The 21,623-nt window shown below is 44.8% G+C and overlaps 2 protein-coding genes across 3 annotated transcripts in view; one reads left to right on the plus strand and one right to left on the minus strand.

The window, feature by feature from the left end:
- The window catches only part of LOC140134826 (sacsin-like), a 35,873-nt gene extending 30,965 nt beyond the window's left edge, over nt 1–4,908 (minus strand). Inside the window, exon 1 of one of the 2 annotated variants that reach the window (XM_072155494.1) lies at nt 4,888–4,908. The gene's annotated coding sequence lies outside the window, so the exon portion shown is untranslated. Of the gene's footprint in view, nt 1–2,390; nt 2,533–4,887 lie in introns of those variants that run through there. The other variant, XM_072155493.1, reaches the window with a different exon arrangement.
- LOC140134827 (urotensin-2 receptor-like) overlaps nt 2,430–21,623 on the plus strand; it is a 55,927-nt gene continuing 36,733 nt past the window's right edge. The window contains exon 1 of the mRNA XM_072155495.1: nt 2,430–2,576. The gene's annotated coding sequence lies outside the window, so the exon portion shown is untranslated. The remainder of the gene's footprint in view (nt 2,577–21,623) is intronic.

Here is a 21,623-nt window from a genome sequence, read left to right on the forward strand (position 1 = left end):
ATGCCCTACATTGTTAGATATTGATTGTCTGCATACTGTGGTTCCTGGCTGTTGTAAACTTCTGTCCGTCCTGTAGCCATTTTTTCCTTTTATATGGACACATTTTAATATATAAACAATAAAGTTTATTCACTTTTTCAAACATATTGTATTTGGCATTTTTGTTCCTCTGTTTTCTTGTTTGGTAGAAACTATTTACTACAGGGGGCCGGCTGGCTATACACTACCGGGGGGCTGGCAGGCTATACACTACCGGGGGGCTGGCAGGCTATACACTACTGGGGGCTGGCTGGCTATACACTACAGGGGGCTGGCAGGCTATACACTACAGGGGGCTGGCAGGCTATACACTACAGGGGGCTGGCAGGCTATACACTACAGGGGGGCTGGCAGGCTATACACTACAGGGGGGCTGGCAGGCCATATACTACACGGGGCTGGCAGGCTATATACTACAGGGGGCTGGCAGGCTAAACACTACAGGGGGGCTGGCAGGCTATACACTACAGGTGGGCTGGCAGGCTATACACTACTGGGGGGCTGGCAGGCTATACACTACTGGGGGGCTGGCAGGCTATACACTACTGGGGGCTGGCTGGCTATATACTACAGGGGGCTGGCAGGCTATACACTACAGGGGGCTGGCAGGCTATATACTACAGAGGGGCTGGCAGGCTATATACTACAGGGGGGCTGGCAGGCTATATACTACAGGGGGGCTGGCAGGCTATACACTACAGGGGGCTGGCAGGCTATACACTACAGGGGGGCTGGCAGGCTGTATACTACAGGGGGGCTGGCAGGCTGTATACTACAGGGCCTGGCAGGCCATACACTACTGGGGAGCTGGCAGGCTATACACTACTGGGGGGCTGGCAGGCTATACACTACTGGGGGGCTGGCAGGCTATACACTACTGGGGGGCTGGCAGGCCATACACTACTGGGGAGCTGGCAGGCTATACACTACTGGGGGGCTGGCAGGCTATACACTACTGGGGGGCTGGCAGGCTATACACTACTGGGGGGCTGGCAGGCTATACACTATAGGGGGCTGGCAGGCTATACACTACTGGGGGGCTGGCAGGCTATACACTACTGGGGGGCTGGCAGGCTATACACTACAGGGGGGCTGGCAGGCTATACACAACAGGGGGCTGGCAGGCTATATACTACAGGGGGCTGGCAGGCTATACACTACTGGGGGCTGGCAGGCTATACACTACAGGGGGGCTGGCAGGCTGTATACTACAGGGTCTGGCAGGCTATACACTACTGGGGGGCTGGCAGGCTATACACTACTGGGGGGCTGGCAGGCTATACACTACAGGGGGCTGGCAGGCTGTATACTACAGGGGCTGGCAGGCTATACACTACTGGGGGGCTGGCAGGCTATACACTACTGGGGGGCTGGCAGGCTATACACTACTGGGGGGCTGGCAGGCTATACAGTACTGGGGGGCTGGCAGGCTATACACTACAGGGGGCTGGCAGGCTATACACTACAGGGGGCTGGCAGGCTATATACTACAGGGGGCTGGCAGGCTATACACTACATGGGGCTGGCAGGCTATACACTACAGGGGGCTGGCAGGCTATACACTACAGGGGGCTGGCAGGCTATATACTACAGGGGGCTGGCAGGCTATACACTACAGGGGGGCTGGAAGGCTATACACTACAGGGGGGCTGGAAGGCTATACACTACAGGGGGGCTGGCAGGCTATACACTACAGGGGGGCTGGCAGGCTATACACTACAGGGGGCTGGCAGGCTATACACTACAGGGGGCCGGCTGGCTATACACTACAGGGGGGCTGGCAGGCTATACACTACTGGGGCTGGCAGGCTAAATACTAGAGGAGCTGTCAAACTATATACTACAGAGGGCTGGCAGGCTATATATGTAAAAGTCAAAACAAAAAACGTGGTGTGCGCCATAAAAACTATTAAAAATTGTGCAATTGGTGACAACATTTTTGCCCAGCCCACTTTATAAACAAGATAATTTTTTTTAAAAATCACAAATTAGAAATGCCTCCCATTACCATATATATATATATATATTATTCGTATCACCTGTGGCGTTTACATTGCGTTTTGAGACACAGTACAACAGGTGAGGAGAGGAAATGTGTCTAATTACATTACATTGCAGGTAATTAGACTATCTCCTCCCCTCAGCTGTTATATTGCTGATAATTGTGGATATTTTGATCCTTTTACATCCACTTCTGGCTTTAACTTATAAAAGTGCAATTAAACACTGCCTGGAGGAGAAATTCACGTATTCAGTGTATGTGTAATGTAAGAAAGAGCTAAGAATACAGAATAAGACTACACGATGCATCACACATCCCCCCCCAGCCGCTCAGAGAGACGCGTTCTTACCAGATCCTGCAGAGCTCGTGTCCTCCTTGTGGTCTGAGCCGCCCCCCCACACACGCAGCTTTTATGTCAGCCTCTAGTTTCACAACCAAAAACGAAACTGTTCAGAACTGGTTTCATTTCCCGGATTTCTCTGCCTGGATGAGTTTCCTTTCAGCCTTTCTCCATGGAGTGTGCTTGTTGTAGCAGGTACAGATACAGATACAATGACTAAGTGTGACTCCGGTATTGTAGGTTGTATATACCATAAGGCTGCGTTCACATGTTCAGTTTTTCAGACGCAGTTTTTAAAGCCAAGAGCAGGTGTGAATCATTATGGGTGAGACCATTCCACGTATAGAAGCTTCTCCTCCATCATTTTTCACTCCACTCCTGGTTTGGACATCAAACACTGCATCTGAAAAACATGTGGCTGCACCCCGAGGGCGCGTTCACACCTTGCGTTTTGTCCAGTGTTTGAAACGCATTACGACAGCTGAGGAGAGGCGATTTGCCTAATTACATTACTGTTTACATGTGTTAACGCTATGTTAACGCATGAGTTAACAAAACACGTGTAAACATTTGTAAATGGTAATGTTAACAGTAATGTAATTAGGCAAATCACGTCATCTCAGCTGTTGTAATGCGTTTTAAAACGCTATGAAAACGCAACCAAAGCCCAATGTGTGAACGCGCCCTAAGGGCGATTTCCCAAGCGACATTTTTGTTCCGTTTTTTGCGCATTCAAACCTAATTGGGAGGGGTTTTGGCCAAAATGCTTATGCGTTTCCAATGAAACGCAATAAGACATATGCGTTTCATTGGAAACGCGACTAAAACTGCACGTGGGAAGGCGCCCTGAGGCTGGTGCCACACGTACCGCTTTGTCTGCGTTTGAAAACGCAAACAAAGCCGCACCCACCGGGGCGGGCCGCAGCCCATTTGCGTCGGCGTTTCTATGGAAACGCCTGCGATCGGGAATGAGCCGCCGATGTTTTGCGTTAATTTAATGCAAAACACTGGCGGCTCCTTCCCAATCGCAGGCGTTTCCTTAGAAACGCCGACTCGATCGGGCTGTGGCCCGCCCCGGTGGGTGCGGCTTTGTCTGCGTTTTTGGGCCATCTTTAGTGCGTTTTCAGATCGTTAAAAACGTTTGTTAAAAACGTTCGTTAAAAACGCTTGCGTTAAAAAACGCATCCGTTTTTTGAAAACACATGCGTTTTTTGTCTGGTTTTCCGAATTTGCGCAATTAAAAACGGACAAAAACTGATGCGTTTTTTAATGATCTGAAAACGCACTAACTAAAAACGCCACGTGTCTTCACCCTGAGGCTGATGCCACACATGGTGTTTTGAACACGTTTTTGGGCCGTTTTTGAGCAGTCCGTTAAAAAACCCAGTTTTCTGAATTTGTGCAATTAAAAACAGACAAATACACATGCGTTTTTAAAAAACAGATGCGTAATTTTAACGCATGCATTTTTTTTTTTACGGACTGAAAATGCATGCTAAAAAATTGACTAACGCGCCCTCAGGGTGATACCATGCATGGCATTTTTGGTCTGTTTTAAGCATACATTTTCAGTCCGTTTAAACACGCATGCATTTTAAAAAGGCATCTGTTTTTGACCGTTTACAAATGCGTTTGGCTGCTTAAAATCTGTTCATCTATTAAGATAGTTGGGAAAAACACATGCATTTTAAACGGACTAAAACGCCATGTGTGGAATCAACCCGAGGGTGATACCACACATGGCGTTGTGGTTGCGTTTTCATTGCGTTTTGAAACGCATTACAAGCTGAGGAGAGGTGATTTGCCTAATTACATTGCTATTAACATTTGCATTTACAAAATGTAGTGTAAACGCGATGTAAATGTGTGCTTTAACAATGCGTTAACCAAACGCTAATGTAAACACATTAACACATGTTAACATCGTGTTTACAAAGTGTTTTGTAAAGGCAAATGTTAACAGTAATGTGATTAGGCAAATCACCTCTCTTCAGCTGCTGTAATGTGTTTCAAAACGCAATGAAAACGCAACCAAGACGTGTTATGATGGAAATGATCGGGTCACATCAGGCTTTTTATTAGCCACTTTCTGACCAGGCCTTAAAAATCTTTAAAGGGGTTTTCCCCACAAACACAAGTTAGGGTGATGTCACACGTGGCGTTTTTGATTGCGTTTTTGGCCCGTTTTTAAGCAGTCTGTCAAAAAACGCGTCCATTTTTGACAGGTTTGACCAATTATCTAAATTCAAACTGGTCAAAAACGGATGCGTTTTTTAATGCTAAAAAAAGGGCCAAAAACACGTTTAAAACGCCACGTGTAACATCACCCTTAGGCCCTATCCACGGGATGGGTCCTAACTTGCTGATTGGTGGGGGTCTCAGTGAGGAGACCCCCACAGATCATGAAAACAAGGGGTCCTGTGGGGTCCCACGTACCTCCGTCTGACCCCTCGTCGCTCCGTCCGACCTTTAATGACCTTGGTGAATTTTCATACTTATCGCATACCATCCAATTTTTCCTCAGTGCCTGATCTCCGGGGCTCAGTAGTTTGGCCTTTGTCCTCCTGGGATCTTCTGTCCAGAACTACACTCACCGGCCACTTTATTAGGTACACCTGTCCAACTGCTCGTTAACACTTCATTTCTAATCAGCCAATCACATGGCGGCAACTCAGTGCATTTAGGCATGTAGACATGGTCAAGACAATCTCCTGCAGTTCAAACCGAGCATCAGTATGGGGAAGAAGGTGATTTGAGTGCCTTTGAATGTGGCATGGTTGTTGGTGCCAGAAGGGCTGGTCTGAGTATTTCAGAAACTGCTGATCTACTGGGATTTTCACGCACAACCATCTCTAGGGTTTACAGAGAATGGTCCAAAAAAGGAGTGGCAGTTCTGTGGGCGGAAATGCCTTGTTGATGCCAGAGGACAGAGGAGAATGGGCAGACTGGTTCGAGCTGATAGAAAGGCAACAGTGACTCAAATCGCCACCCGTTACAACCAAGGTAGGCAGAAGAGCATCTCTGAACGCACAGTACGTCAAACTTTGAGGCAGATGGGCTACAGCAGCAGAAGACCACACCGGGTGCCACTCCTTTCAGCTAAGAACAGGAAACTGAGGATACAATTTGCACAAGCTCATCGAAATTGGACAGTAGAAGATTGGAAAAACGTTGCCTGGTCTGATGAGTCTCGATTTCTGCTGCGACATTCGGATGGTAGGGTCAGAATTTGGCATCAACAACATGAAAGCATGGATCCATCCTGCCTTGTATCAACGGTTCAGGCTGGTGGTGGTGGTGTCATGGTGTGGGGAATATTTTCTTGGCAATGTTTGGGCCCCTTGGTACCAATTGAGCATCGTTGCAACGCTACAGCCTACCTGAGTATTGTTGCTGACCATGTCCATCCCTTTATGAGCACAATGTACCCTGTAACATCTGATGGCTACTTTCAGCAGGATAATGCGCCATGTCATAAAGCTGGAATCATCTCAGACTGGTTTCTTGAACATGACAATGAGGTCACTGGACACAAATGGCCTCCACAGTCACCAGATCTCAATCCAATAGAGCATCTTTGGGATGTGGTGGAACGGGAGATTCGCATCATGGATGTGCAGCCGACAAATCTGCGGCAACTGTGTGATGCCATCATGTCAATATGGACCAAAATCTCTGAGGAGCTTCCAGCACCTTGTTGTATCTATGCCACGAAGAATTGAGGCAGTTCTGAAGGCAAAAGGGGGTCCAACCCGTTACCAGCATGGTGTACCTAATAAAGTGGCCGGTGAGTGTAGTTTCAGTTCTGGAGAAAATGTCTAAGTTTCATTTCCTCTGCATCTCTCCTATTATTGGCTGTGTTTCAAAACTCCAGTTTTCAGTGTAACAAATTAGATAAAGAGGAGAACTCTCTGTTCTTTTTACATTCTCTGCTTTTATCATCCACATCTCTGTTGTCTTCAAATATGACATGCAAATGAAACACCAAAAAGTGAAAACACCCTAAAATTAGCTTCCTAAATACTAAAGCCTATAAGGTACAAAACAAAACTGCAATTCTATGTTCTTACCTGCTTTTACCCAATATCGTATTTACTGACCAAACAATTTTTTCATTGTCACACTGTCTTCTGATCTGCTGGTGAGGTCTTCTTTTCTCAGGACAAGTTGTATTTTTAATGGCACTATGTTTGGCTAGATATAATGTTTCCCATAACCTTTTTCAAACATTGATTTTAAGGTGATATTATGGTGTTCACCAAGTGACGTACGGTGTTATAATTTTGTCCTCTTACTCAAAACAGTTGCAACAATAATAAAGGTTTTCTCTATAATTCATGCTTTAATACTTTAAAAACACTAATTAAAACAAAAAAGAAAGTGGTTCTGTGTTGCTGAAATTCTTAGTTTTAGAATGACGGAGGGCAGTGACCTCAATGGAGGCCACTGATTGGCTGAGTAAGGTTAGTACAGTTTTTTCCTCCGGCGGCAGAAGGATTCCTGAAAAACCCCTTTAAGGGCTTGTTTCTGTTGGATGAGTTGTAGTTTTCATGGGTGCCATTTGACATACACAATAACATTAAAAGGGTTGCTGGTGGTCTTACGCAAAGAGCCCCCTCTTAACCCCTTACTGAAATATGCCAAAAGTGTATGGGGCCGTGTCGGAATTAGTGTATGGAGAGGACTCGGCTTGTAAACACAGGATGGGAATCCTGGATCAGGTGGTGCCTCATTTCAAGGACTGTAAACGGTTCCCTGGGCCAGAGTCTAAGTAAGATATTTATATATGATACAAGTAGTCCCTGGTTCCACCGTGGAACATTGCCAGACTCATCACTGAGGGGCTCAGGACCCGCCACCCCCCCACCCCAGAGTTCTTCTGGCTCATCAGTATAATTTTAAAAGATGATTTTAAACACAAGGGTGCCAAGGATAACAAATATAAGAAGATAAACACAGTCACGGTGCCTGGATCTATGAGGAAGTTTCCCTGGTTTATCATGATGGATTTTGATGGTGGATTTCCTTTTAAGAATTCACTGATAAAGGTTATGTTTTACACTTCTAATTCACAATGCAAATCAAGATGTTACAACTGTGCAAATGGAATTATGACATAAAGTTTTTAACAATTTGAAGATAAAAGCTATGAAACTATGCATATGTTTTGCTCTGTATTACACTAGTGAGGGAGCCCCCTAATGGTGAAGTACTTTAGGGAACTTTAACACCTTCCAGAAGTGGCACCCATGCTGTACTATTATGTCATGCATCTGGCATCTGCTCACACCAAATTTCCGATTTTTATTAAAAACCACAAAGCATGTCACCCAGATTTTTCGACTAACATAAAGCTCGATGGGGCTTATTTACTAAGGGTCCCGCGGCCGTATTTCCGTCAAGTTTTTGAACATTTTTGGCGGAGCTGGGATAGGTATTTAGCAGGCGATTGTGTCGGAGTTTGTTGCAATCGGGGGCAGACCGTCGGATTCGGACAAACCACGGGATTTTACTTAAGTGCATTGTCTTGCGACACAATTTTTAAGTACACCGGAAGGAAGATGGTGTACTCCGGCGGACCTGATCGGGGAAGCAACACATTCAGGAAATTGGGCGCATGATCTTATTGAATCATGGCTCAGTGCATTGTCGTCGGCCCGAATCGCGCGATTTCCGATTTGCTCCGAATTCCGACGGGATTTTGGTGCACGCGATCGGATTTGTCGAATCAGCGCCGGGTTGCATGCAACGTAAATCGCGTGGTCGTCGGAAAACCCAACGGATTCAGAAAAAACGTGGTGCACTTACCTGCACCCAAGATACTCCGGCGAACTCCAGCGGACTTCAGCGCAGCAGCGACACCTGGTGGACATCGGGCGCACTACCTTAGTGTATCGCCGGGAGACCCGAATCAGCTTTGGAGAACACGCCCCGGCATTGCGACTGGACCGGGTAAGTAAATGACCCCCAATGTGTCAAGAGAAAACAGTCTCTATTTCTGGATATGGTAAAGGTTAACAAAGTTATAACCACTTAAAGTGACACATGTCAGATTTGAAAAAGTGAGCCGTGTCAGGAAGGTGCAAAATGGCCAAATTGTTAAGGGGTTAAAAATATGTAAAAAGATATTCATTCAATCAATGTGCATTATTGTATATGCTGTGTCTATAATGACCTGAACTATAGATTTTCCAATCTTCTATGTGTAAACTGTAAAAGATACAATTAAAAAGATGCTATTATATCCTTTGTTGTTCTCTAAGAAAAAAAGTTAACCGTTAATTCATGAGTTATATGTACCCCAAAAGTGCAAAAGAAAAATGTACTCATCCCACAGAAGACAAGCCCTCATGTAGCTTAGTTGACAGTACTGAAGACCAAAATGATAAAAACGTGGGTTCCCCATGGCACAAATCGACCAAGAGGTGAAGGCTGCCAACATACAACTGTGAGGAACTTTTACAAAAAGTTGAGAAGAAAATGGTAGCAATGAAAACGAGCTTTCCGTCACTCAAACTATATCCACAAGTATCCATTAAAAAGTATGCTGACACTGCAACATTGCAGTTAGACAGGGCAGGAGACAGGTAAGATAGCAGAGAAAAATGAACAATTATGTTTGTCTAAAAATGTTTTCCATTCTCGCTTTGTTTTCTATGGTTGTTTTACTTTCCATCCATCTATCCCACCGGTACCAACTATCCATATCAATGCCTCCCTTCTTCACTCATCTTTCTTTACCACTCACACACTCTATACGTTATGTAACCAGACTAACTTATCACAGTCTTCTGCTGTGAAGCAAAAAATTACTTCTTATAAATCTCTAAAGCATCTTTTGTCTTTCCTCTTTCTCCTTCTGCTTGCTGCAGGGGACGTCTCTCCTAACCCAGGTCCACCTTCTGCTTATTTTAATACTTCACACGGAAACCCTGCTAACCTTATAAAGATTCAGTGTATCCCCTCTTCTCCTTCTCCACCCGTAACCCCTTTTAAATGTGCCCCATGGAACGCCCGCTCTGTGTGTAATAAACTAGAATCAGTTCATGACCTCTTTCTTTCTAAGTCTTTTGACATGCTTGCCATTACGGAAACATGGATCCAGCAGGATGACTCCGCCTCGGTTGCAGCATTGTCTTATGGCGGTTTACACTTCTCTCACTCCTCCAGACCGGAGAATAGACCGGGAGGAGGGGTAGGCATACTCCTCTCTCCACAATGCACCTTCCAGGTCATTCCTCCTTTACCCTCTCTAACTTTCCCATCTTTTGAGGTTCACACCCTCAGACTTTTCAGCCCATTCTCTCTTCGTGTGGCTGTAGTATACCGTCCACCTGGCTCACCCTATCAGTTCCTTGACTACTTTGCCTCTCACATTCTAATGCAACACCCCTGCCAACATATAGACAGTAGAGTGTTGCGAATGAGACCCTTCATCTATATCTCCCCAGCAGATGAGCCTACGCAACTCGTCTCAGGGAGAATGCAGTCAGTGTTAGGCCTCAGTAGTTTTAGACCCTGTCTGTATAGCAAGGGTTAAGGTATGTGATGTTTATTATGCAATGCTATTCCTTTATGTGAACTGGTGATTGGAGAATCAGCCACCACCTGACCAGGGAATAACAAAACCCCTGGAGAGGAAGGAGCAAGCTCTCTTTCCAGCCAGCTCTATTACTATAGAGTTCTCTTTAGGCCTAGCTCTCACCACATGAGGAGCTCTTAGGCCTCAGCTCTCAATATAGATCTCACAGACTGTTAGTGACCAGAGAGACACTGTTGCACACCTTCAGTGCTTCACACAGAACATTCCTCCTAGGATCAAAGCTGCAGCTTCCATATCTGGACATAGCTACATCCCAACCTGCACCTACTTCCAGGCTGGTGAATCTACTCCTGAGGATCACTCTCCATGACCACTCCAGTAATCCGGAATCTCCAACAATCCGGAATCTGTAACAAGAATGTTTGGCTCGTTGCCTACAGTTGTTCCAATAAAGAACCATGAGTTACTTTTGCATAACGTTGCCTCGGTCTGTTCCCTGGATACGGCTGTATCACCATCACGGGCGCCCCATCCATTACCCAGGAACATATACTACAGCCACTAAGGGGTTGCCCCAGGGAGAACCAGTACATCAGCCTCTCCCTCATCTATTTTCTTGCACACACCACCTGCTGGAGACCTGCCAGGCTGTAGAACAGTCCTCCGGTCCCCATACCAAGCACCGTGACCACAGCGTGCCTAGGCTGCAACTGCCGCCACTCTGGTATTCTGTACCCCGGCTGCCTCCAGGCCCCAAGAAAAGGCTAGGCCCCGGTGGGGGATGTTGCGCTATCCTGTGACATTCCAACCATCATCATGGGAGACTTCAACATCCCTGTTAACACTCCCATTTCCCCTCCTGCCTCTCAACTCTTAGCACTAACTTCTTCTCTAGGTCTTTCACGACTTTGCGATTCCCCCACTCATAATGAGGGAAACATACTTGATTTGGTCTTCTCCCGACCATCTTCAATATCTAATTTTACCAATTCTTCCTTTCCACTTTCAGACCATAATCTCCTTTCTTTTACTTTCAATAATCCTTCACCTTCACTTAATCCTTCCACCCATCATTCATACGAAACTCACATGCAATAGATACTCACCAACTCACAGAAAACTTACAGACTGCACTGTCCCCCATCTCCTCTTTCACCTGTCCAAACCTGGCTACTAACCACTATAATCACATTGTCAGAAGCGCCCTAGATGAGATGGCACCACTCACTATCCGAAATTTTCAACACACACGCAGGTAACCTTGGCACACCGCACAAACTTGTTTCCTTAGGCATTGTTCCAGGATTGACTTACGTCTATGGAGAACGTTGCACACATCTGCAGACTTTCTGCATTTCACCTTGCCAATCGGGTTTATTTTACTAATCTAATATCCTCTCTTTCTAACAACCACAAAAGGCTCTTTGATACTCTTCATTCCTTACTAACACCAAAGGTGCAGCCACCTGTCACAGACCTTGGGGCTGAAGATCTGGCCACCTACTTTAAGGATAAAATTGATTGTATTCACCAGGAAATAATTGCTTAATCCTCTCACCCCACTAATCCCCTTCCCTCCAGTACCTCACCTCGTTCACTCTCTTTCTTAGAGCCAGTGACAGATGAAGAAGTGTCCAGGCTCCTTTCTTCTGCTCACCCCACTACCTGCATCAGTGACCCCATCCCCTCACATCTAGTACAGTCCCTCTACCCTGCAGTCACTTCTCTCCTCACTAAAATATTCAGTCTCTCTCTTCTGATGTCATCCCCTCTTCTTTCAAGCTTGCTGTTGTTACCCCATTACTAAACAAACCTTCACTGGACCCTTCCAGGGCTACTAACTACAGACCAGTTTCTAACCTCCCTTTCATCTCCAAAATCCTGGAACGCCTGGTCTATTCCCGACTTACCCTCTATCTCTCAGCTCCCTCCTTGAACCCCTACAATCTGGTTTCCGCTCTATGTATTCCACAAAACTGTCCTTACTAACGTCTCCAATGATCTCCTCACTGCTAAATCCAGAGGTGACTATTCTCTCCTCATTCTCCTGGATCTATCGGCAGCGGTCGATACTGTGGACCACCAGCTCCTCCTCAGGAGGCTTCGCTCCATTGGCCTGGAGGACACTGCACTCTCTTGGTTTTCTTCCCATCTCTTTGACTGCACTTTCTCTTCTCATCTTCCTCTCATTGTGGGGGTTCCTCAGGGCTCAGTCCTAGGTCCCCTTCTCTTCTCCCTCTATACTGCCCCCATTGGACAGACCATCAGTAAATTTGGTTTCCACCAGGGTCGGGCCCCGACACCCCGACACCTGGTACTGTGGAAGGGGCCTCCGTTTGGAACCATTGGAGGCCCCTGTCTGTGTTTAAAATACCTACCATTGCCACATAACTTTGTCGTCCCATACCCGTCTGACAGCAGCAGTCTGCCAGCCAGAAGACAGGACTCGGGATGGCAGACTGAGGAGCAGATGAGTACATGGGTCCATGTTGTTTAATGATGAGCTCAGGGGGACTCAGTGTATACAATTGGGGACTCAATGTATATAATGAGGGGGCTCAGTGTATATAATGAGGGGACTCAGTGTTTATAATGGGGGGGCTCAGTGTATGTGATGGGGGGCCTTAGTGTATATATAGTGGGGCTCAGTGTGTAAAATGTGGGGCTCAGCGTATACAATGGGGGGCTCAGTGTATGCAATGGGGGCTGGGTGTATGCAATGAGGGGGCTCGGTGTCTGTAGTGAGGGGGCTCAGTGTATATAATGTGGGCCTCAGTGTATGTAATGCAGGGCTCAGTGAGAGGCCTCAGTATGTGTTACATAACACATTCTTTATAGTGGGCACAGTATAAAAAATTTGGAAGGGGCAATAAATAGGTAAATTAATTTATAAAAGGGTGTTGTATATAAAACAACCATATATTATGCAATTAATTAGGGGGCATCGCATATCATCGTATAGTAATATGGATATGTATATCATATCGATCGGCCATGGCACGCCCGCATCCGCTTTGATTACGCTTCTAAATGAGTGGTACAGAGTGGTATGTTTGACCGCACACTTACATCCCTAATCGCAGCCCAGCCACCAGCAGAAAGCCTGGGAGATTCTAATACTGTCTCTAACATTAATGACCTGATATAATGTGACCCCTGCAGCCTTTATACACAAACCAAGAGCCGTGCACTAGCAGAGAGGGAAAAAGTAATTAATCTATCCTTTATTTTCCTATCCCCCACCCCCGCTAGTGCCTACAAATTTCCTGATCCCAGAATATTTAGCAGTAGGTGGGCCCCTAAAATCAATTTCACTGGTGGGCCCCAAGTACCCCAGTCTGACCCTGGTTTCCAGTATCATCTGTATGCTGATGACACCCAGCTATATACTTCTGCAGGTAACATCACCCCTGCCTTACCCTCTGCAGGTAACATCACTCTCTCTGCTGTCTCTAACATCATGTCCTCTCTCTTCTTGTCTCTCTGCTGTCTCTAACATCATGTCCTCTCTCTTCTTGTCTCTCTGCTGTCTCTAACATCATGTCCTCTCTCTTCTTGTCTCTCTGCTGTATCTAACATCATGTCCTCTCTCTTCTTGTCTCTCTGCTGTCTCTAACATCATGTCCTCTCTCTTCTTGTTTCTCTGCTGTATCTAACATCATGTCCTCTCTCTTCTTGTCTCTCTGCTGTCTCTAACATCATGTCCTCTCTCTTCTTGTCTCTCTGCTGTCTCTAACATCATGTTCTCTCTCTTCTTGTCTCTTTGCTGTCTCTAACATTATGTCCTCTCTCTTCTTGTCTCTTTGCTGTCTCTAACATTATGTCCTCTCTCTTCTTGTCTCTCTGCTGTATCTAACATCATGTCCTCTCTCTTCTTGTCTCATTGCTGTCTCTAACATCATGTCCTCTCTCTTCTTGTCTCTCTGCTGTCTCTAACATCATGTCCTCTCTCTTCTTGTCTCTCTGCTGTCTCTAACATCATGTCCTCTCTCTTCTTGTCTCTCTGCTGTCTCTAACATCATTTCCTCTCTCTTCTTGTCTCTTTGCTGTCTCTAACATTATGTCCTCTCTCTTCTTGTCTCTCTGCTGTCTCTAACATCATTTCCTCTCTCTTCTTGCCTCTCTGCTGTCTCTAACATCATGTCCTCTCTCTTCTTGCCTCTCTGCTGTCTCTAACATCATGTCCTCTCTCTTCTTGCCTCTCTGCTGTCTCTAACATCATGTCCTCTCTCTTCTTGTCTCTCTGCTGTCTCTAACATCATGTCCTCTCTCTTCTTGTCTCTCTGCTGTCTCTAACATCATGCCCTCTCTCTTCTTGAAACTTAATCTTTCTAAGACTGAACGTCTTGTCTTTCCACCATCTACTAACTTACCTAACCCTGACCTCTCCATCTCGGTCTGTGGGATCACTATAGCACCAAGGCAGCAGGCCGCTGTCTTGGGGTTGTGCTGGACTCTGACCTCTCCTTTTCACCATATATTCAATCTCTTGTTCGCTCTTGCCGGATGCATCTCAGAAACATCTCCAGAATCCGACCGTTACTGACAATTGAAACCTCTAAAATGCTAATTGTTGCTCCGATTCACTCTCGACTAGACTACTGAAACTCCCTACTAATCTGTCTTCCACTCACTAAACTCTTTGCTCTACAATCTATTCTTGATGCAGCAGCCAGGCTCGTCTTTCAGGCCAAACGCTACACGGACGCCTCCAGTTTGTGCCAATCACTGCACTGGTTGCCTGCCTCCTTCCGTATTCACTCTAGAATAATAACCCTCATCCACAAAGCTCTGAATAATGCTGCACCTCCCTATCTCTCTTCTCTCATCTCAGTCTATCGCCCTTCCCGTGCTCTTCGATCTGCAGTGATATCAGATTAAACTTTACCTGAATTCGAACCTCCCATGCACGTCTCCAGGACCTCTCCCAAGTTGCTCAAATTCTCTGGAATGCCCTTCCCCGGACTCTCAAACTAATACCCACCCTCCAAAGTTTCAAACCTTCTCTTAAAACCCATTTCTTTAGGCAGCCTATCACACTCGCTAACTGCATGAAACATCACCTCTCCCTTTACTAATCCATCCTATGTCCCATCTCCCATCTGTTATCCGGCAAACACCACATACCAAGCTCCAAGCTTCTCTGCAGTCACATTCACCTTGGACCCTGTAAATAAGATGCGGCTGATGGCTGGTTCAAGCAGCAACATTTTCATTTATTAAATTATTTATTAAATTATTTTATATTGTTCCCTTATAAAGAATGACTGGACCATTATACAACCTCTTGTGTCACCCCCTCATCCTCATAGACTGTAAGCTCTTGTGAGCAGGGCCCTCACTCCTATTGTTCTATATGACTGTTTGTTCTTTGTAATATATTTGTATATGTCCCCTATGATTTGTAAATTACAGGTAATATTTTCTGTACTTGCCTCCAGGCTTTTCTTCAATTCCAAGTGGAATACAAAATTAGGGCTCTGGCCTCTGGGTCTGAACTACTTTAGTGTTTTTCATGAGAAGTTGTCATGGTGGCCAGGTTCAGATGGAGGAAACATAGGGGGGGAGTTATCACTGCTTCTATGCCAGTTTTCTGGTGTAGAAGCAGTGAAATAATCGCAAATTCTTCCACAGAAATAGCAAATACTCCACCTCCATGCCATGTGACCACGAAACTGTGTACAATACTACAGGGGGGAGATGTATGTGATACTAATGGGGGGATAGGGGGCTGTGTATAATAATAATGGGGATAGGGAGGGCTGTGTATAATACTACTGGGGTGCTGTGTATAATACTACTGGGGGCTGTGTATTATACTACTGGGGAAGGGGTGGCGGCTGTGTATACTATCTACAGGGGTGGAGTGGGGCTGTGTATACTATTTACAGGGGGAGTGGGGGCTGTGTATACTATATATGGGGAGAGGGGGGCTGTGTATACTATCTACAGGGGTGGAGTGGGGCTATGTATACTATTTACAGGGGGAGTGGGGGCTGTGTATACTATATATGGGGAGAGGGGGGCTGTGTATACTATCTACAGGGGTGGAGTGGGGGCTGTGTATACTATTTACAGAGGGAGTGGGGGCTGTGTATACTATATATGGGGAGAGGGGGCTGTGTATACTATCTACTGGGGAGATTTTTCATACATTCTACTGTGTGGGAGCTGTGTATACAGTCTACTGGTAGGTGTGGCTCTATATACTGTCTACTGGGGGTGGAGTGGCTCTGTATACTCTACAAGGGGTGGCATGGCTGAGTAAACTGTATACTGGGGGTGGCATGGCTCTATGTACGCTACCAGAGATGCTGTGGTTGTCTATACTGTCTTCTGGGGGTTGCGAGGCAATGTATACTGTCTATTGGCGGTTGCGTGGCTATGTATACTGTCTACTGGTGGTTGCGTGGCTATAAATACTGTCTACTGGGGGTTGCGTGGCTGTGTATAGTGTCTACTGCGGGTGGCGTGGCTATGTATACTGTCTATTTGGGGGTGGCGTGGCTGTGTATACTGTCTACTGTGGGTGGCGTGGCTATGTATACTGTCTATTTGGGGGTGGCGTGGCTGTGTATACTGTCTACTGTGGGTGGCGTTGATGTGTATACTGTCTATTGGGGGTGGCGTGGCTGTGTATACTGTCTACTGCGGGTGGCGTGGCTATGTATACTGTCTATTTGGGGGTGGCGTGGCTGTGTATACTGTCTAGTGCGGGAGGCGTTGATGTGTATACTGTCTATTGGGGGTGGCGTGGCTGCGTAATGAAAATAATTTTGTGGCTGGGTGTTACCACAACATGAGGAACTTTTCTAGGGGTCATGGCGTTAGGAAGGTTGAAAACCGATGGCCTAGGAGAACGTGGGGAGCTCATCCAGGGAATGTATAAGGACCTAGTCTCAAAGAAAACTGAACTGAGGCCTAGGTGCAATGTGTGAGTGGTCATCACAGCATCTAGTGCCAACCCCTTTTAGACCTGATCTCTGTCATTTGGTGATGGCTCCTGTGGAAGGTGCAAATTGGAACTACACATACATGATGCCTTAAAATTTACTTTTTTGGCTGTTTTACTGTTATTATACATATATATGTTAGCAGCTTATTACACATTAGACAACAATATAATCTTTGTATATAGCAATGACATCATCACCAGGAGCTGCACAAAAAATTACTATTTTCCTCATTGTTTAAACAGAGTGCCCGGTATATATTTATGGTATTTGGTTCATTGGTAGATGCACAAAACACGCTGTAATCTACATTTTCGTTGTCATTGGTAGGACCTGGTTGTAAGTCGAGTTCTTTATCTAATAATACATCATCAGTTAGCGCGTAATGTTCTCCTTTGGATAAAAAGTCAATATCTTGATCATATTCATAATCAGTTTGTGGCATTTTGTAGACTATTTCGGACTTGTTTTTTGGAGACCCCTTTATGTTGTGAAGATTGTAGATGTCAACTGGCGTGACGACTTCATGAAGCATAATCTCAGGATCACTCGGTGGATTACTCCAGGACAAATCACTACTTCTGTTCTCCATTGGATCAGCTGTTATTTGGAGGAATGGAAGGTGGTGACCCATTTTCCCAAAACTCTCAGGCGGCCAACCGTGGTTATTTATGCCACCCAGTATCAGTCCAGTATCCAGGGTTGTTTCATATTCATGTTCCTTCCCTGCTTTTTTATGTAGCTGATGTGGTGTTGGGTGAATTAACCCGTAGGGAGAAGCAAAAATATCATCCTCTATTTGGATGTTATCAAAAAGACTTTCCACAGTGCCGACCTCATCGGATGCCAACGTGTCCATGCTTATCCCTGATTTAGAAATGGTATCTGGGACAAGATAAGCCTCCGCCACTCCAAGGAATGTGCTGCTATCAAGATGTTCATCTGGGAGCATGGAAAGGTCTGATGATAAGTTAATTACATCTTGTAATGGAGGGATTTTTTCTTTCCTTATCTCTTTTAATGAAATACGCCGATTCTGGATGGCGGAACAATTCTCATTTTTATGGGTTGGATTAGGTTTTTCTACCACAGCCTCCTGGGAGAATATTGATGTGGCAAGTTGCTGGGTGGCGGCTTCTATAACGGAGTATTTCCTGTTGAGAAATAACACAAAAAGTTTGAATCATGGAAGGTTCATACCTGCCTCCAATTTTATTGGTTGTCACAAAATGGGCATTGAGGGCCAATCCACATGATACAAGTGACATGTGGCGTACGTAAGTGAAGGTAGAGCCTTTAGGCAAGGCTTACCAAAAGGTACATTGGTTTTCCAAGTGCCGAGAATTGTCCAATGCTAGAACTGGGTTAGATCCTAATTGGTGCTCCGTTCTTTCTCTGTGGCAGCCAATCATTGACCCTTAGGTGTCACATGTCATATATTGTTAAGGTCAGTGACTGACTGAATGCCAACTGGTGCAACCAAGATGATGATATCATCATAGAAGGACTGACGTGGAAAAGTGGAATTTTTCCAGGGTAATAGCAGAGCAATGGCACAACATTCTAAAAAATTCTAAGAAAAAATGCTCCAGAATTGGGGTTGTTTAACATTTTTCAGAATTCACCCGCTAGAGGAGCTCTATTCCAGAAACACACAACGTGTTTCCCAATGCTTCCAAACGCCAACAGACTGGGATTGATGGTGGGAATTGTCAAATATTTGCTAAGTGTATGGCTGAACAACGGATATGCCATCACCTCCAATCGAATGGAGACCGGAAGCTGTGGAAACCAACCCTTTATCACTGGAATGGCAGTTTCTTGGAGTGGGAGATTTTAGGTTTATTTTTAACCGCTCCATTATCATTTTTCACAAAATAACAGAATATGAACCCTGATACACGAAGGGTTGTCGGTCATTGATGACTGGTGGAGAGGTAATGGCGAAGATACAAATTTTATTGAACTGTATCCCACAAATATATTTATTACTGCCCAGCACCCCTGCTCTATAACATGCCAGCTTTTTATGTGACACGTTCCCTATAATCCCATGCTACAAAATGATGGATTATTATATTGGGTAATTATCAGACATTGCACATCAAACACCCACTGCTAACATACACAAATGGTACCGTTCAAGGGTGTTAACTGTTTAGATCCGAAGGTATATTGTAAAGGATAATCAACAACCATTAATTCCCCCACTGAGGTCATCGGAGGTACCATCACCATGACATTTGGGAGTCTCTATAACTCTATGAGACTCCAGACCCTGTCTTTCAGTATGATCTGTAACAGTCTCCCTGAAAAGAATGCAAATATGTTTTCCAAGGTGTTAAATGGACACCAATGCCTCATTTTGCTACCTTGAAAGGCAGCCCCCTTACCACCAAGTATGATCTACAAGAAATCTAAAAACATGGTGTGGGATTAAGCCAAACCAGTATATCTATTCCAGAAGGAACAGACTCCCAACTGTAGACAGCACTGTTTCGACCTGGTTGGGTCTCCTCAGTACAGTGTAGGGAACTGATTTGGCTATGTGAGAGGCTTATGACTAGGGTCAGACAGTAGGTGACAGCGCTGTCGACAGTTGGGAGTCTGTTCCTTCTGGAATAGATATACTGGTTTGGCTTAATCCTACACCATGTTTTAGACTTTTTGTAGGTCATACTTGGTGTTAAGAGGGCTGCCTTTCAAGGTAGCAAAAGGAGGTATTGTATTCCATTTAACACCTTGGAAAACATATTTGCATTCTTCCCAGAATTCCCTAGTGGAGAATCTATGGCTTTAAGTCTCCACATGCCTTAATTGGCAATCTCTCCTTAAGGAGAACACCTACTGTCTGAGTAGACTGATACAGATCATTAGCCAAATCCGCATATACTGCATTATAGTGTATGGTAGGAGCAATCAGACCCCCTAGGGTCAAAAAAATTTTACAATAAAAAAATTTATTGTATATGTCGTGTCGCGGTCTGTGCTGCGACACAGTATACGCTGTATGCCTGTGCAAATGTATGTAACTTTGACTTATGCTCATTCAATAAAACCCTAGGGTCAAAAAGTGAAATAATTAAAAGAAGAACTCAAAGTTTAAATCAACCCCGCCCCTTCCTTTCCCTAGAACAGGATTGAACAAGTTTAGTGTCTCAAAATGTCCAACCTATCCAAACATAAAAATGATTATTCTCGGTGGTGAACTCCAGAACAGAAAATTGTTTTTTTTTCTTAGCAATTCCAAAAATTGGAATGAAAAGTGATCAAAATGTCACCTGTACCTAAAATAGTCACAATGAAATCGTCAGCCTGTCACAAAAAATTACACCTTACATACGGTAGGTGGGTACAACGATGTATGAGAAATGCATTGGTCTGAGAAAATTTTTTTTTAACAAAATATAAATATATATATATTTTAATGTATTTAAGTATATTGAAACCTATATAAATGTGTTTTTTGATCATAACAACCTGAAACATAAAGGGGAGATGTAATTTGGTGCATAGCAAAATCCTTGAAGGGGTTGTCCGAAATGAATAAGAACTCTACTAGTGGACTGGGGGCCTATACCGACATCCCTCGGCACACACCTGGCATGCCCACCCTTCCCCTTTCCCAGTGCTGTAGAAGGTGCTGGATCAGGAGATGGGTGGGCAGGCCATGCCTCCGGAAGTTGCGGGAGCGGAGGTGCCGTGCCCCTATAAACAAATAGATGGCGGTGTAAGACATTGGGAGCACCAAGGGAGGTAAGTATAGGTTTATTTTTTTCATAGCCCCTCCCCAGCCCACCAGTAAAGTTTATATTAATGTCGGACAACCACTTTAAAACTCCCCCCAAAAAATGGCACAAATGAGGGCTTACTATTGTTAATTTTCACCACATTTGGATTTTATCTTAGTTTCTTAGTGCACAGCATAGGATATTAAATACTGACACTAGGAAGTACAATTTGTTACGGAGAAAAAGTGGGGAGCGAAAAATGGAAATGCAAAAAGGAAAAAAGGCACTAGCAGAAAGTGGATAAATAGTGCAATTTTTAATAAATTCCTGCAAAAAATCTTAAAAAAAAACAAAAAAAAGGGTAATTGCACAAATGTTATTGAAATGTTACTACTATTACTTACCTGTAAATTTGGTTTTGCAGGAAACGGCGGTGGTTCACCTTCCTTTTGGTGGGTCTGCTCTTCTTTGGTTTTTGGAGGGTCCGCATAATATGGGTAGACGCCACCGACACAAACGTAAAGAGATCGCGACCACATTCATAGTAGCCCAGTTCTGAACGGGGGTAAAGGTTAAAGGCAAACTGTGCCGTCCTGTGATGCATTGCGATGTTAAGATTGATAAAGGAGCTGGGAAAAGAAACCCCAAAAAAGTTTAGATGTAAAATAAATCCAATGGAGTGAACATATTTGTGTTATGTGTAATATTCTGTATATAACTACAGTATCCCTGATGTCTCATTGTAAGTAAGTCCAAATCTGGACTGCACTATAACCCATGCTCCACATATATCTTTACATTGTAGACACCAGTGAATACACCTATGATAATCACGTGATGCCCTGATTTATCGATCCAGTCCCATAATGTCCGGGTGATGCTGGTTATAGACTCCCCATCTGATAAGTCTTACTCCGGACTTAATATACTAAATAATCTGTACTATGAGAAAGCAGATCCTCAATATAGTTTGCTTTTTATTGGTTTAAAGGGAACTTGTCACCAGCTTTTACAC

This window comes from Engystomops pustulosus, chromosome 6, assembly GCF_040894005.1.
Source record: "Engystomops pustulosus chromosome 6, aEngPut4.maternal, whole genome shotgun sequence".
Classification (NCBI taxonomy): domain Eukaryota; kingdom Metazoa; phylum Chordata; class Amphibia; order Anura; family Leptodactylidae; genus Engystomops; species Engystomops pustulosus.